Here is an 18,783-nt window from a genome sequence, read left to right as displayed (position 1 = left end):
CATGGTCCATGAAAACACTAGGAACTACTAACTTTTCCAAGTCAAAATTCCATATATTAGCGTGAGGGGCAAACAGATTCCTCTCTGAAAACCATTTTTTAAACAAAACAAGGCCAGTTTGATTGGTTACTGCATCCCTTACCCAGTTCCCCTTTTCATACAAGCCATTGGCAATTTTAAGCCTAGGACTCAATGAAATTAATCTTTTGACTTGTGTAGACTTTGTAGTGGATCTTGGGAGTAATTCTAAGAAATCATCGTGGACATTCCTATTCATATAATTAACTTGCCCAGAGAATGATTTCTTAGGAGGCATTTGGATTGTAATAATTGGAATATTATAGAAGTTTTGATCGAATACTTGATTTTGCCAAAGTCATCCTCTTTTGAACTTCTGCAACTACTTTCAAACAGATATGAAATTGTCTTCACATCTTCACTAATGCTTAATAATGAAATGATCAACAGGTGCCTATGCTCAAAGAAAATAAAATCTTTGCTGGAGCGGACTGTAGTGAATAATAAAAGAAAATCTTACATATTATACTCTGCCTTTTTCTCACATGTGAAATCTCTGTTCATCATAAATGCGCAGGATAGAATGTCACCACCCTTCTCCTTTTTTAAAAAAATGCGTCGTCAATTCTTGGAAAAACTTACGATCTAGTAATGACAACTAAGCTGGCTCATTTCCTTAATTAACATATTTGCAATCAAACCAATGGGATAGCTCCACATGCACCTTTCCTTCAATGCTGATGCTTTAGACTGGGCCCATGAATGACCACATACATGTGTCATCACATCGCTAACTCACTATGCTTATACCTTGAGCATCTTCCCATGGTGAGCTAGCGATAGCCTTTGATCTTATATTAATCATGTGGCATACATTTGAAATGACTTTTCAAAGAATCAATGGTGGGCCATCACATCGCTAACTTGCTATGCTTAAATTCTGAGCATTTCTTCAGAGCGAGCTAACAACAACCCTCGATCTTGGCCAATCTTATGGTCGAAAAACCTTGTATTATATTCCCGGGAAGTGGGTCCATGGTACATCTGTTGCTAAGCTGGCGAAACGTGTTGGCATACAAATATATATTTTAATCATACTTTATCTCAGGTTCTACCGTGTTTTTTGACTATTGGAAATTTGGCTAGCAATGCAACGACCCACCGAAAAATAGGCACTGAGAAAAGTAGCACAGCCTGTGAAGAAATTTTTCAAGCATTTCCAAATCATTTCTGGTCATAAAAAAAAAATTGCCTTTAGCACTGATTTCATCCTCACTATGTCACTACTGGCAACTTGCTTCTATATTCTAATAGCAACTTAGCGACTTGTCAGAGTAATTTGGATGCCAAATTTATTATTCTTGATGACCACGTACACATGTCATAACATTGCCAACTCGCTATGCTTAATTCTCTTGCATCTCCTCAAGGCGAGCTAGCGACAATCGTAGATTTAAAAGAAATCCAACGGTGCGGTAACATAGGTGAATAAAATCATTTTCTTAATCTTCCTTCCCTCCCCCTTTTTTTAAAATCTTGTGCTAAGGAAAATTTTAAAAGGAAGAAAGGACTAGCCCAATAAAAACACGCACTTAGTTGGAAACCTAATCACCATCTAAAGGATCAAAAACTAAAATTTTATCTGGGCAAGACGAAACCTATTATACAAAATTTCAGGCCAACAGTGGCTCTATCTGGGGATGATAGACTACTTGAGTCTATGCAAGAATTTAGAATCTATGGGAGAGTAGACCACATACTTGGTGCAAGAATGACAACTTCTTCAGAGAGCACAAAGTAACACACAGAAACAAACAACCAAACTACACAGGGATACTTCCAAGGACTTACAGAAAATACAAAATGACAAGAAATCCTAAAACCACTGTTCATGGAGAAAATAATTATTTTTCAAGAAAAATACCTCTTCAAGAACTGTCCATGAACTTGCAATTCAAGAATACTGTCAAATACATCTTTGAGTATATAAGAATCTTCACCCCAAGTATTTTCAATTAGATATGGGCCTAACCAAATTGGATCAAATTTGCCATGTTTTCCTTTATCCTCAATTCTGGTATTCCACATCAAGACTAAATCTCCATGTTTGAACTTTCTGCTTGTAGTTCTTCTACCATAGAGTGTCTTAACTTGCAATTGCAACTTTTGATTCTTTAGAGATGCTTCTCTTCTGGTTTCTGCCAATCCTACCAATTCATCCATTCTTTCTTGCATTTCATCTATAGTATCTTGATCATTCAGCTAGATGTAATTGTAGAGTCCCATCAAGTTGTTTTGAGGCATTCTGGCTTGAATCCCATACACTAAATCAAATGGAGCTACACCAATTACTTTCTTTACAGTTACTCTATCAGCCCATATTGCCAACTATAACTTGGAATCCTATACCTTTATATTATCATCCAAGGTCCTCTTAATGACCTTCAACAGGCTCTTATTTGTGGACTTAGCTTGTCCATTCCCTTGTGGATGATATGGAGCAGATGATGACCTTGTCATTCCATATTTATCACAAAACTTGATGAGTTCCTCAGACCTGAAGCACATAGAATTATCTGTTACAATTTTCTGTGGATAGCCAAATTTGGAAATAATATTATTTAGTAGGAAATTATTGACCACTTTACTTGTTGCATTTCTTGTGGGGATAGCCTCTACCCATTTTGTAAAGTAGTCAGTAGCAACCAAAATCCAAGAATAGCCAGTGCTAGACTTGGGGAAAATCTCTCCTATGAAGTCCAGACCCCATTGTTGAAAAGGAGCTTGAATCTTCACTGGCTTTAATGGGGTGTTTCCTAAGAATTTTAGCTTTCCAACAAACCTCTGACAAGGATCACATTTTCTAACCATAACTTGAGCATATTTGAAAAGGGAAGGCCACCAGAATCCAGCTCTCATTATCTTATGTGCAGTGGTTTTGGCCATATAGTGCCCCCCACACACTCCAGCATGCATTTATGTCAAAACCTCTTTTTCCTTTTCCTTATCAACACATTTCAATAATACTCCCTCAAAATTTCTCCACCATAGGTTGCTTTGGACAATTACATACCTGATGGCTTACAATTTAGTATTCCTCTTTTCATTTTCAGGCAAATGGGGAGGAGCTTCCATGTGTTGCAAGTAATATATGACATTGGTGTACCAATCACATTGGTCCATGTCACATAAGTTAGCTCTGAGATCATCATTTACCAGATTTATCTGGTTAGCCTCTAGATTAGCTTCAGCCATAAGTTTGGCCAAACCTTGACCCCTTACTAACTTTGTTATCTATATATCAATGTTGAATTCCTGGATTCTATTGATCCATCTGCATCTCCTGCCTAATACTTCCTGCTAAGAAAATATATCCTTGACTGCAACACTAGGTACAAAAGCGATAATAGTAACACCTATCTAGGTAACATCTGAAAGCTTTTATAGCCTTTACTAAAGCATACACTTGCTTTTCATTTATTTCATACTTAAGTTTAGCAGGCTGTAGTGACTTACTGAAGAAGGCAATAGGTTGCTCATGTCCTTCTTGATTTTTCTGCAATAAGACTATAGCCGTAGTATGGAAAGATGCAAAAGAAAAAATATGCATGGGTTTTAAATAATCTGGGGTTCTTAATACTGGAGCATTTTTTATTGCAATTTTAATATCCTGGAATGCTTGTGAAGGCTCACCATTCCAATCTATAATGGCTTCCTTTTTGAGAATCTTTGAGATAGGTCTACTGATCTCAGCAAAATTTGTAACAAATCTCCTAAGGAAATTAACCTGGCCAAAGAAGGATTGAATTCCTTTTACATTTTTTGTCTTGGGGACTTTGTCAATAGCTGCTACTCTCTCAATAACCGCTATGCTCATTTCTTTGAGTTTAAAGAAACTCCATATTCCAGAGCTTTGATAAATATTTTTTCCAAATGTTTGCAGTGATCTTTAGCCTCATTAGAATATGTATTAAGATCATCTGGGTACACAACCATGAATTTTTCAATATAATCATGAAATGCTACATCCATGGCTCTTTGGAAGGTAGCTCCTACATTAATCAAGCCAAAAGACATCCTCACATACACATATGTTCCCCATGGGGTTGTGAAGGCTGTCTTGAACTGTTCACTTTCCTTTACTAGAACTTGATTGTATCTAGAGAAACCATCCATCATTAACATTAATTCAGAGCCAATCACTTGCTGCAACATGGCTTCCATATTAGGTAAGCCATAATTGTCTTTTAGAGATGCAATGTTTAAATTTCTTAAATCAACACAAAGCCTAATATCTCCATTCTTCTTCCTTATAGGAACTGTTACCTCTGGTTTTACTGCCAAAATATTTAAATTCAAATCCACGGCCTGTTCAAAGGTTAGCTTAAAAAATTGTTTTTTTAATGCCCCGACCTGCCAAGGTTTCTCTCCATCAGATTTTAGATGGATCGACGGTAGGTGCGATATCGTCATCAAAAGTTGCACGGGAGATAGTATCGGCGACATCGCGCCCGAACAACACGTGTTTGGTGGGCCCGACGGAGATGCTCACGATGGTGGGCGCGTCACGTCGCCGAAAAAAGGTTGCGACGATCGGGTAAAGCTTGGCAGGTTGGAGAGAATAGATGGCAAGAACTTCAGACAAAATGTGGGGCCCCATTGCGCACCTCATCTGCCCAGTTGGCGGAGCCCGTGTCACGACAGTGAATAAAAAAGAACATGCACAGATCGGGACACATCATCAGTTGGGCGCTATGGCACTATGGAAATTTAACCTCAATTTTCCCATAGCGACATGGCACCTAGTCGACATGTGGTCACCCTATGAGGCCAAGTCGCAAGATTTCCTAGTGGTGTTCCGCTGGGCCAGTGAGGAACCGCCACGTGTAACCAGGTTGGAAACTCTATCAGTACAGTTGGCACAGTCAAGGTTTGCGATCTCCACCATTAGATTTAATTGCATTGATGGATGGTGCCATCTCGCTATGGCGGAGATGCACAGATATTATCATGGCGACATAGCGCCCATCCGCCACGTGGCCATTCTACGGATCGAGTCTCAGGTTCACCAATCGGATGATGCCATGTGTATATGTTAGGACACGACAACCACGGGCCCAGCAATTTTTAGGAGGGACAGTGAGTGAAGTACGATGTCACTCTGATCGTCAGATCTGCAAAGATCTACGGTTGGCGCTATCTCGCCATCAGGAGCTGCCCAAACTTTAGCATCAGTGACATAGCGCCCATGTGCCACGTGTCTTGGCGGGGCTGCGTTTCATGCCGTCAGAAGCAGATAGGGTGGGGTGACTGACGAACCAACAAGGGAACGCCACGTGTTGGCGGGCCTGACGAATCAATAGGAACAGAGGGTTATAGAAGGTCAGGCTCTCCACCGTCAGATTAGAAAAGATCAACGGTAGGCGCCATGTCGCCTTAGCAAAACTGCAAGATTTTTACCATGGCGACATCGCGCCCGATTGACACGTATCAGTGGGGTCAAGTCTCGTCGGATGCACCATTGAGGTGGTGCCGATTCGGATGGGGCCTAGTCACAGGAAAGAGAGTCCACGGTGAATCAGAGACAACCAAGTGTGCCGAGTCAGAATACAGATGCGTCGAGGGGCCGAATTTCTTGATGCAATCAGCGCATTGAGTGGTCGATTCTCTACCATGAGATCTGCAGGAATCTAGGGTCGGCATTATCTCACCATGGGGGAACTACGCAGATTTTACAATAGCGAGTTAGCACTCGGAAGACACATGTCCTCGCATTTCGGTTTTCGACGTGGCAATTTGCTAATGGCCAGCAGTTAGGTGATAAGGTGGCGCGGTTAGTTCGACGAAGGCGGTCAACCGCAGAAGGACTTTCCAAGTGGCAAGACAAAGGATTACGATTGGCCCGCGTGGCCCAGTCGGCATATAAGAAATCGAGTTGGCTAAAAGGCCAGTTGATTCATGAATCAAGATGCAGAGGTGATCGACGTATCTTGCGATCTAATCTTAGCGATCATTCCTGACCTACCAGGAATGAATGCAGGACATAAGGACACTCCACCCATCCGATCGATCCATCTACCATGTCAGGTAATGTTGTGGTACCGTTTCTATCTTCTCCAGGCTCTTCTCAGAAGAAATGAGATTTCTCGATATGCAGGCCAGGATTTCAATCCAGATCCCCGATTGGATTCTCAAGACAAGAAGTTAATGCCAGTAGGTAAGAAGTGAATGTAATGTGGAAATCTTTAGTTGTGCCTGATCTATAAAGGCAGTTTCGTGATCTATTCTAAGGGTCGATTCTTCCTGATTTTCTCTGCTACTGCTGGCAGACTTGCAGTGTAAAACCCCTTTATCTCTGAACCATGTAATAGCCTGTATCATCTCTTTCAACCATCAGTGTGAATGTGCATCACTTTGCCTCCTATTGGTATATTGTTGAGATCAACGATCTGCATAGTGTATCTATCTTTGGCCTATCAGATAATACATAAGTGAAATCTCCTTTTCCTAGTGTCATTCGGTTGGTTCCTTCTGATCTGTATGTGATTACTGATCGATATAAGTCTGGATGTGTATGACTTTTGCATGTTATTTTGGTTTTGTAGTATATACATGGGCAGGAATGAATCTGAACACTCTGTCTTGGTGCATCATCACCTTAGATTAGACTAGGTAGATTTGCTTTGACGCTCTCTTTCTCCCTTTCCCTTCTGAGAATAGATAGGTGCGCCCTGATAGTAAGAGGAAGTCGTCCTTCTCCGGAGACTCAACCTCATAGTTCAAGTCCCACAGCTTGGAGGTTGTTTCCATGTTTCACTAGGTTGTCCTCGTGCATAGGCCTTGGACAAGGGTGCAAACCTATGTGACAACAGTTTTTGGCATGCCCGGTGGGACAAATATCAGAAGATTTCATGTCTACTAGTGTCAAAAGAAGAAGGAGTTTCTGAGATTAATGCTGAAGAAGTAGTGCTGGCTTCAGTATTCAAGCCTTCAAGAGGCTGATTCATCAAGTACTTGGTGACTCTGAGCATCAACAAATCTGGTTTCAGGCCAAAGTTGCAGAAATTCATGCCCAGAGCTGAAACAAGGGCGTCTTCTAGGGGTAATTTTCAATATCAAGAACTCTCACTTTCAAGTCCTAGAAGAAGGAGGACTAGAGCTTCATTATCACCAGTTAGAGGTGGAGTAACAATCAATATACCTATGAGATCTGTCTCTACTCCTCCTACTGTTCGAACTCACCCTAGAATACCATCAACACTCATCAATAGAACACTTGTTTATATGGCATAGCCAAGAGTTCATCCTTTTGCCACCTTTAATTGTGGAAGTCCTCTGTTGTTAGCCCAAAGACATGATATACCAGTAGCCACACTAAAAAGCATACCTAATTTTACTGGTGAAACTTCTATTTCCCCCTTAGAGCATATCCAAGAAGTAGCAAATGTCTGCAATATTCATGGTATTACGGAAGATGATGTTGTTGTCAGACTTCTAGCCTCATCTTTAAAAGGAAAAGCATTACAGTGGTATAGAGGCTTAGCTCATGGTTCCATAACTGATTGGGATGGACTAGGAGCAGGATTATGCAAACATTTTGAGGATAAGAGTGACCATTTGTCACTATTAGAGCAGCTGACTACAATAAAAAGAGCCCCCCATGAATGTATGACTGATTTTAATTACAAATTCCAAAAGACATGGGATAAAATACCTACTATAGTGAAACCTACCCCTGGTAATGCCTTCTTGCATTACCTTAGAGCGTTTAACAGTGATATTGCCACTACAATCCAAACTATGGGAGGAGATATATTACCTAATGCTTATGAGACAGCCATAAAAGTTGAGAACATTCTAATACAAGGAGGAAAGTTGGCCCCAAGGCCTCCTATGCCTTTATTTCCTGATGTTCCCAACCACCAACCAGCAATAGCCCCTCTCCCTACAATCTCTACATCGCAAGCCCTTACTCCAGTTCCCCAAGCTTCCACATCCTCAAACGGAATAGGTGAACTCAAGGAAATGCTCCAAGGTCTAGTATTGAATGCAGATAAAAGAGAAAAGACCCTGGATAAAAAATTACAAGAGCAAGGGAGGGAGTTGAAGGACCAAGGGAAGAAACTAGAGGATAGTTTTTCTCTAATACAAAAGATGAGTAACAAGGTGGTGGCCCTAGAAAGACAGCAGGCCCAGGGTGGCAAGCCTCCCCAATTGCAATATCAGGCTCCAAGTGGTGGTAGACCTCCTAATCAGTGGAATAGCTCTTTTGATCAGAATAGGCAAAATAGTCATGCTTCTGCTTCAAGCTCAAATCATAATAGAGCTATAGTCCCTCAAAATAACTTGGCCCAAGACCAAGATTTTTGTCCCTCATGTAACTATTCTTATACCTACTGCTTGTGTCAGAAAGCAGAATCTTATTTGGCTCTAACTATCCAGGAGTCCATAGTAAAGCAATCACACAAAGAAGATCATCCCAGGGAGGCCCCATGTGTTCAGAGGCAGGGTGGTTGCTCTTTTATGAATCACCAAATGGAGGAACATTGTAATGTAAACCAGGACTCCGTCGCTCATAACACAAGAAGCAAGAAGAGAGCTATGGAACATGTCGCTCCTCCTTCTCCTAAGCAGGCCTCAACTTCAAGTGTTATACCTAACACACAAACAACAAATGAGCAGACAAACACTTCACAACAGCAAAAGCAAGGTCCAAGAAAAGAGGATGCAAGTGATCCTTTTGTTGCCCCATCTCAACCTCTTATAAGTGCAGCCCCCAAAGTTTCTACCAAAATTCCTAGTGCACCATTGAGTGTGGTAGAGCAAATGAAGAAGACCAATGTAAACATTTCCATGTGGGATGCTGTTGCTACCATACCAATGCAGAGGAAGATGCTGCAACACGAATTGGAAAGGATTGAGCCCAAGGATTAGTCATCTGCCATGGAGAGTGCCACCAGTTTAGTACAACCAGCGGGAGATGTGGAGGCAAATAAAAAGGTTAGACCTCCTCCATTTTATGTTTCTCTGATTATAGGGGGAAAATTAGTCCATAATTGCATGATAGATTCAGGGGCTAGCAGCTCAGTAATGCCTAGGTGTGTTGCTGATGTTTTAGGGATGAAATATGAGCCCATTGTTAGGGATGTGTTACAACTAGATGGGAGTACTGTCAAAACCGTAGGCATCCTTAGAAGTGTGGAAATGGACCTACATGCATGCCCTATTTGTACTGTGATTCAAGACATATCTGTGGCTGAGGTTAAGCCCTATTTTGCCATTTGTCTTTCGAGAGACTTCACTACTCAAATTGGTGGATTCATATCTGTTGATTGGTCTTACATGTCATTTAAGACCAAATATGGGGCCAATGCTTCAATAAGAGTAGAACCTCAAGCCCTTCACCACACTGAACCCTACACTCCCAACTTCATCAATATGAATTGCCCTATCCTAGAGGTGAACAAAAATAACATAGTAAACAAGCCTGTCACTTCCATAGCAGGGATTCCTAATTTCTTCTTAGATGAGTGGGCAAATACATGTCAGTTTGAACCTATGTCGGAAACCCTTGAGACAGGCCTTAGTACATACTGCATAATAGAGAAGGAGGTTCAAGTTCCTGACCTTGTTAGGACTAATGATGACATAAATGGATTATGGAGAATGTACTTTGATGGCTCAAGGAATAAAAATGGATCAGGGGCTGGTGTTATGTTGATCTCTCCTACACAAATAAGATACTACTTCTCCTTTAGGTTCCAATTCAGTTGTACCAATAACGTGGCCGAGTATGAATCCTTGATCCAAGGTCTCCTACTTGCCCAAAAGAGGGGAATTCGAGCCTTGAAAGTATATGGAGACAGTGAGTTGGTAGTGAACCAAGTGAGAAATCAGAATATCACCAAAAATGGCTTGCTCAAGTCTTATAAACATAGAGTCTAGGATTTGCTCAAGGGTTTCAATGCATTTAACATTCAGAGCATTCCTAGGAAGGAAAACAAACATGCTGATAGACTTGCAGCAGTGGGTGCATCTTATGATGTGCCAGGGAATCTTGAGGAAGAAAAGAAACAACGAATAAGGGTAGTGGTAAGGCCTGCTGTTCCTGATAATAATACTCACTGGAAAGTGTTCAAGTCTGATGAGAAAATTGTGAGCTTCTTGCAGAATGAAGCAGAATTTTCAGAGAGAAGTCAGCTGAGACTACAAGATCAATATGGTGATCGGATCATCCATCTCAGTTCCAACAAGCTACCCAGGGGTCTCATTACCTTGGAAAGCATCTTTAATCCTGATGATCAAACAAGAGGCAAAGGGATGAATCTAGCTGCAGAAAAGGATGACCATGCCCCAATTACTATTGCTGATGGAAAATCTCTTAACATGGGCAAGGTATGTTCTAAAGCTGAGCAAGAAAATTTCATTCATCTATGTCAAGAATTTAGTGATGTATTTGCTTGGACATATGATGATTTAAAAGGGTTTGACCCTAGTTTGTTTCAGCATACCATAGATTTAGTTGATAGGGTCAAACCAGTAAGGCAAAAATAGAGGCCAGTGAATCCCAAGATTGAACCTTTAATGAGGAAAGAACTATCCAAACTAATTTAGGCTAACATAATTTTTCCTATCAAACACTCATCATGGGTAGCTAACCTTGTCCCTGTGAGGAAGAAGAATGGAGAAATCAGATTGTGTGTGGACTTTAGGGATCTCAATCAGGCTTCCCTTAAAGATCACCATCCTCTCCCTTCTATGGAGCAAATTCTGTCCAAGGTCAGTGGATCAAGGATATTCTCTTTTCTTGATGGGTTTTCAGGTTATAATCAAGTACTGGTTAAAGAGTCTGATAGATACAAGACAACATTTACTACTAAATGGGGCACCTATGCTTATTGCAAAATGCCATTTGGATTAACAAATGCAGGTGCCACATTCCAAAAGGAAATGGAGGTAGCTTTCAAGAGATTAATTGGCAAGTTTTTCTTGGTATACCTTGATGATATAACTGTGTATTCCAAGAATGTGGAGGATCACCGTGATCATTTGAGACAGATATTTCAAAGATGTAGAGAGTTTGGGGTATCTCTCAACCCAGCCAAATGTGTCTTTGCTACAAGCCAGGGAAAACTATTGGGACACATTGTATCTAAGAATGGGTTGACCATTGATCTAGAAAGGACAAAAGCAATACTTGCCCTTCCCCTCCCTAAACACAAGAAAGGGCTACAAAGCTTCCTTGGTAGGATAAATTTTGTAAGAAGGTTTATTCCTAATCTTGCCACCATGGTGAAACCCCTTACAGCCATGCTCAAGAAAGATATGATCTTCTCATGGACCAAGGAAGGGAAGGAGAGTTTTGAAAAGATCAAGGCAGCCATAGCATCGGCCCCTACCCTCATGAACCCAAAGTTTGAGAAATATTTCAACCTCTACACTTTAGGTGGTAAGTCAAGTATCTTTGTTGTCTTGACCCAAACAAATGACAGGAATGAGGAGCAGCCCATAGCCTTCTTTAGTGAAGGGCTTAAGGAATATGAAGATAAGTATAGCTTTGTCGAGAAGCAAGACCTTGCAGTCATTAGAGCCTTGAAGAAGTTCAGACACCTCTTATCCCATAATAAGATCCATTTGTTGGTACCCCATGCAAGTGTAAAAGACTTCCTATTAAACAAAGATGTCAGTGAGAAGAGAGATGGATGGATCACTAGGGTAATGGAATACGATGTTAACATTTAGATTACCAAATTGGTAAGAGGAAGAGGATTATGTAAAGAAATGTTATCAGATCAGAACTCAGATGAAGAAGTTGCCATGGTGATAGCAGAGCAGCAGGAGGAAAGGTACGCTGATGGTCCAAGTAGTTGGATAAATGACATGAAGAATTTCTTATTAGGGAATGGATACCCTTAGGGATTGGACAGAACTAAAAGAAGACAATATAGACTACAATCCATTCCCTATGTTGCGATTGACAATATCCTATTCAGGAGGGATTTTAATGGGACCCTGTTGAGATGTGTTGAAGGGGATCAGGTTGAAAGGGTGATTAGAGAACTCCATGATGGCCCTGATGGCGGCCACTTCTCTGCAAGAACAACCGCTATGAAAATCATGAGGGCTGGATATTATTGGCCATCTCTGTTCCATGATTGTTACGGGTATGTGAGGAAATGTGAGAAATGTGCTTTTTTCTCAGGCAAACAGAGACTTGCAGCTCTTCCTCTCCATCCTATCCAGGTGGATCAGCCCTTCACTCAGTGGGGGTTGGATTTTATAGGCCCCATTAATCCTCCATCTAGTGCAGGTCATAAATGGATCTTGGCTGCTACTGATTATTTCACTAGGTGGACAGAGGCAGTTGCCTTGAAGGATGCCACAGAGCCATCGATTGTTGAATTCCTTGATGGAATTGTATCTAGATTTGGTGCTCCTTCTACTATTATCTCAGATAATGCCAAGTCTTTTGTTGGAACCCAAATTTGTGCATGGGCCATGAATCACAATATCTACCTAAGCACATCATCGAACTACTATCCTCAGGGTAATGGTTTGGCTGAATCTTCCAACAAGAATCTGATCAGAATTATGAAGAGGACAATAGAAGACAACCAGAGGACCTGGCACAAGAAATTAAGGACCGCTTTATGGGTTGATAGGATAACACCCAAGAGATCTATTGGAAATTCACCTTTTGTGCTAGTATATGGTAGGGAAGCTAGACTCCCAATCTCGTTGGAGTTCCCATCCTTGGAGTTGGCTCATCAGCTGGAACTGGTTGAAGATGATGCCATGTCAATAAGAATGGCAGAACTAATTGAGTTGGAAGAAAAGAGAAACAAAGCCATGAAAACTCTAGAGATTCACCAGCAATAGATGAAGAGGAATTTTGACAAGAAGGCAAGGGCCAGAATCTTCAGAGAGGGAGATTTAGTTCTCAAGTGGGACTCAAACAGAGCAAAACCAGGAAGGCACTCCAAATTTGACCCATTATGGAGTGGCCCTTATCTGATTTCCAGTTGTAAATAGGCCAATGCATTCCAACTAAGCAGGCCAAGTGGTGAAGTTCTACCCATTCCAGTCAATGGGATCTATCTGAAGCCCTATTTCTGAAGGGTTGTGAACCTATGTACATAGTTAATCTAGTTGCTTCCTGCTTATTTCTATTTTGCAATAAGTGCATGAGCACATGGCTCTCTTCGTGAGTCATTTTTGACATGTCTCATGCTGCTGAGGAGGTCCTATTTTTGTTTCCAATTATAGAAGCAGAGCTAGAACCTTAAGGGTTTATAATGTTTTGATTGCCTCTTTAAGGGTTAGGGTTCTTGCAGCTCTTAGCTTTGTGCCTCCTGGTCCTCTTTCTACTCCATAGCCCAATGGATCATTCTTAGGCACTGGTCATGCATTGAGCAGGCTCATGCCCCCTGCGAGTCGCCAGAAGTGTTACCTCTGGTTTTACCGCCAAAATATTTAAATTCAAATCCATGGCCTATTCAAAAATCAGCTTAAAAAATTGTTTTTTTAATGCCCCGACCCGCCAAGGTTTCTCTCCATCAAATTTTAGATGGATCAGCGGTAGGCGCGATCTCGTCATCGAAAGTTGCACGGGAGATAGTATCGGCGACATCGCGCCCGAACAACACATGTTTGGTGGGCTTGACGGAGATGCTCACGACGGTAGGCGGGTCACATCGCTGAAAAAAGGTTGCAACAATCGAGTAAAGCTTGGCGGGCCGGAGAGAATAGACGATGAGAACTTTAGACAAAATGTGGGGCCCCATCGCACACCTCATCTGCCCAGTTGGCAAAGCTTGTGTCACGGCAGTGAATCAAAAAGAACATGTACAGATTGGGACACGTCATTGGTTGGGCGCTATGGCGCTATGGAAATTTAACCTCAATTTTCCCATAGCGACATGGCGCCTGGTCGACACGTGGTCACCCTGTGAGGCCAAGTCGCAAGATTGCCTAGTGGTGTTCCGCTGGGCCAGTGAGGAACCGCCGCGTGTAACCAGGCTGGAATCTCTACCAGTATGGTTGGCACAGTCAAGGTTTGCAATCTCCACCATCAGATTTAATTGTATCGACGGATGGCGCCATCTCGCTATGGCGGAGATGCACAAATATTATCATGGTGACATAGCGCCCATCCGCCACGTGGCCATTCTATGGATCGAGTCTCGGGTTCACCAATCGGATGATGCCATGTGTATATGTCAAGACAAAACAACCATGGGCCCAATAGTTTTCAGGAGGGATGGCGAGTGAAGTACGATGTCGCTCTGATTGTCAGATCTACAAAGATCTACGATTGGCGCTATCTCGCCATCAGGAGCTGCCCAGACTTTAGCATCAGCGACATAGCACCCGTGCGCCACGTGTCCTGGCAGGGCTGCGTTTCATGCTGTCAGAAGCAGATAGGGTGGGGTGACTGATGAACCAACAAGGGGATGCCACGTGTTGGAGGGACTGGCGAATCAATAGGAACGAAGGGTTACACAAGGTCAGGCTCTCCACTATCAGATGAGAAAAGATCAACGGTAGGTGCCATGTCACCTTAGCAAAACTGCAAGATTTTTTCCATGGAGACATCACGCCTGATTGACATGTACCAGTGGGGTCAAGTCTCACCGGATGCACCATTAAGGTGGTGCCGATTCGGATGGGGCCCAGTCACAGGAAAGAGAGTCCACGGTGAATCAGAGACAACCAAGTGTGCCGAGTCAGAATACAGATGCGTCGAGGGGCTGAATTTCTTGATGCGATCAGCGCATTGAGTGGTCGATTCTCTACCATCAGATCTACAAGAATCTAGGGTCGACATTATCTCGCCATGGGGGAATTGCACAGATTTTACAATAGCGAGTTAGCGCTCGGAAGACACGTGTCCTCGCATTTTGGTTTTTGACATGGCAATTCGCTGACGGCCAGCGGTTAGGCGATAAGGTGGCGCAGTTAGTTCGACGAAGGCGGTCAACCGCAGAAGGACTTTCCAAGTGGCAAGACAAAGGATTACGATTGGCCCGCGTGGCCCAGTCAGTATATAAGAAATCGGGTCGGCTAAAAGGCTAGTTTGATTCATGAATCAAGATGCAGAGGCGATCGACGTATCTTGCGATCTGATCTTAGCGATCATTCCCGACCTACCAGGAATGAATGCAGGACATAAGGACACTCCACCCATCCGATCGATCCATCTACCATGTCAGGGAATGTTGTGGCACTGTTTCTATCTTCTCCAGGCTCTTCTCAGAAGAAATGAGATTTCTCGGTATGCAGGCCAGGATTTCAATCTAGATCCCCGATTGGATTCTCAAGACAGGAAGTTAATGCCAGTAGGTAAGAAGTGAATGTAACGCGGAAATCTTTAGTTGTGCCTGATCTATAAAGGCAGTTTCGTGATCTATTTTGAGGGTCGATTCTTCTTGATTTTCTCTGCTACTGCTGGCAGACTTGCAGTGTAAAACCCCTTTATCTCTGAACCATGTAATAGCCTGTATCATCTCTTTCAGCCATCAGTGTGAATGTGCATCACTTTGCCTCCTATTGGTGTATTGTTGAGATCAACGATCTTCATACTGTATCTATCTTTGGCCTATCGGATAATACATAAGTGAAATATCCTTTTCCTAGTGTCATTCGGTTGGTTCCTTCTAATCTGTATGTGATTAACGATTGATATAAGTCCGGATGTGTATGACTTTTGCATGTTATTCTAGTTTTGTAGTATATACATGGGCAGGAATGAATCTGAACACTCTGTCTTGGTGCATCATTGCCTTAGATTAGACTAGGTAGATTTTCTTTGATGCTCTCTTTCTCCCTTTCCCTTCTGAGAATAGATAGGTGTGCCCTGATAGTAAGAGGAAGCCGGCCTTCTTCAGAGACTCAACCTCATAGTTCAAGTCCCACAGCTTGGAGGTTGTTTCCATGTTTCACTAGGTTGTCCTCGCGCATAGGCCTTGGACAAGGGTGCAAACCTATGTGACAACAGGAACCAAGTTTGAAACCTGGGTGGAATGCCTAATTGGTTTGATTATCCCACCATCCCTCAGTTTCATTAGCTCTTCTTGTATTTTTGGGGCAAGGGTAGGATTGACTAGTCTTTGTTTTTTCCTGAAAGGTCTTATATTTTCCTTCAATGGTATGACATGTTGGAACAGATCCTCCCTGTAAGCCTTAAGGTCATCATATGACCAAGCAAAAACATGTTTTTATTTTCTAAGTAGGCCAATCAATATTTTCCTAATTTCAACAGGTAGATTTTGGCCAACATAAACCTTTTTAGGAGCTTCATCAGTACCCAAGTTTATTTCTTCTAACTATTGAGGTTTGGGGTCGTTAACTCCTAATTTTACTCTGTCTTGGTTATCAAAAATATTTTCAAGACCATTAACCCCTTTGGCATCTTATTTGTTTTCAATTGCATAATTTATTGACCAAAAATGGTTTCCTTCCCATTTATGGTTTTAATCAGTCCACTGCAATTCATCTCCTGACCATGGTACTTGTCTTCATTTAACAAAAAATTTGTAATATCTTTGTCATCTTCAAAAACCTGCCAATTTTCAATGTTGTCAGGTATGAAAGGTCTGTTTTGCACCTCAATCTGGGAGATTCCTGCAAATGATATCTCTTTTGGCTTGATTGCTACATTTGCTAATAGATTAGCCATCTTATTTTGAGTCTTATCTCTCCATGAGATCCCAAATGCATCAAAGAATTCTATCTAATACCAGACTGCATTTCTATATTGTTTCAATCTCTTATTCTTGGATGAGTAGGTTCCTATGATCTAAGAGATAATTAGTTTAGAATCCCCTTTGACACATAATTTCTTAATTCTATGATGTATGGCAACTTTGAGTCCTAGCAGCAATGCTTCATATTTTGCAATATTATTAGTGCAGGAAAACTTCAAGGTGAATGAATACCTAAAAGTGTTATTTTTAGGGGACAAAAAAACTACACCTGCCCCTACACCCTCTTTAGAACTAGCCCCATCAAAGAACATTGTCCATAAATTTGGTGAATTCATGCAACATTCAACTTTATGTTCAATGATAGTAGGTAAGTTTCCAACTTCTTGAATAATTAATTCAGCCCTGAAAGCATTAATCCTAGTATCTAGGAAACAAGTGGTATCTTTGTCAATTTCTTCTCCTAAAATGTGGTTAACCCTTGGCTCCCTATTGACCCTGACAGCTTTGTCCCCTATATGGAAAGTGGCATAGGTGAGGTCACATTGCAGACCTCCCCCCATGGTAGCACTCCATTTTCTGGAGAGTAACATTCCATAGTGTGGAGGGATATCTACCACAAGGACAAACATGGTTAATTCTACTTCAAGATATGTAGCCAATTTGAATGGTAGGGCATTTATGGTACCTATGACTGGGACTTCCCTAGCATTCATTCCTCTGCATCTGCCTTGCTTGGTATCCACCTTCAAACCTAAGGCTTCCATTACTTTGAAAGGCATTATAGTGTTGGAAGCTCCTGATTCTATCATGCAATTTTTTAAGGTCTTCCCTTTTATGATTAGACTGAGGAAAAAAGGATCAATATCTTCTATAAATGCCACTGAGGAATCATCTAGAAACATTTGAGGATTCTGGGATATGATACCACTGTCCTCTATTACTAATGGGGTCTGTTGGGACATAGTTTGATCTACAACAATTTTATTGTTTGCTATTCCACCCAACCATGACAAAGCCTTATTCTTATGCTCTTCAATTCTAAAAAGTTTAGACAAGGGCACTTTTACAGTAATTTGAGACAACATGGATATCATATCAATAGGTTCAATAACAGTAGGTTTTACAATAGTACCTGGAGTCAGAATCTTTTGAGCAGTAGGCACCACATTTTTCTTGATAACATCAGGTTCTGATTTCTTTGGTTGCACAACTGGTTTTGTTGCTTCACTTATCTGAAATTGAACCTTCTTCTTTGGTTCCCATTTCTTACCCTTGTTTTCCTTGATCTTAGGCACAACTACATTGACTTTCTTATTTTGATCATTCATCTTATGAGTGATGTCTTTGATGAATACCCTAGATGGCTTTCCTGCATCATTATTTATTGCTCTATTTCTCAAATTGTAATTACTATGCACTTGTGAAATCATTTCTACTGTAATTCTATCAATTTTCTCCTTGGAGGGCATTCTTAAGCTTGTGAGACCTACATCGGAAAATGTATTGCATAACTTATCTATATCATACCCTTCATCATCTGAAAGCACTTGCTGATGATGTAGCTGGTAAGCAATTCTCTAGCTAGTAATATCATTTTCAGCCTCTTCTAAATCAGAATCTATCAAGTCATCACACATGCTTACCATATTTCAACTTATATCATCATGGTTTTTCTCTTCAATTTCTTCTTCAAGTTGCACTCCTTGACCTTGGGCAAATGACTAAGCAACATCACAATAATTAGCAGAATGAGGTGATTGACATATAATGCACTATGGTACATCATCATTCATATTTACAGTGTTCCTTTGTAGGGGATCTAGAGTACCCTTATCCTTCACATTGTGGGTCTGGTTGGGAACTGGCTTACCATCTTTCCACTGAGTGGTATAAGGGTAATTTTGTATTCTAGGCTGCCTATTGAAATTGTTGTTATTCACAGGGGGTTTTTCAGCAACATTTGGCTTATTGAAATTGGTGGGATTCATCTTCTTGAGTAATTCCAAAGCCTGGCCTATCGTAGGTTCTTCGGGCTTCTTTCCTATAGGAGTTTTGTCAC

This window comes from Cupressus sempervirens, chromosome 9 (genome assembly GCF_028749045.1).
Source record: "Cupressus sempervirens isolate cs-2001-9-10 chromosome 9, ASM2874904v1, whole genome shotgun sequence".
NCBI lineage: Eukaryota > Viridiplantae > Streptophyta > Pinopsida > Cupressales > Cupressaceae > Cupressus > Cupressus sempervirens.
The sequence above is the reverse complement of the archived record's forward strand: the minus strand, read 5'-3'. Positions refer to the sequence as shown.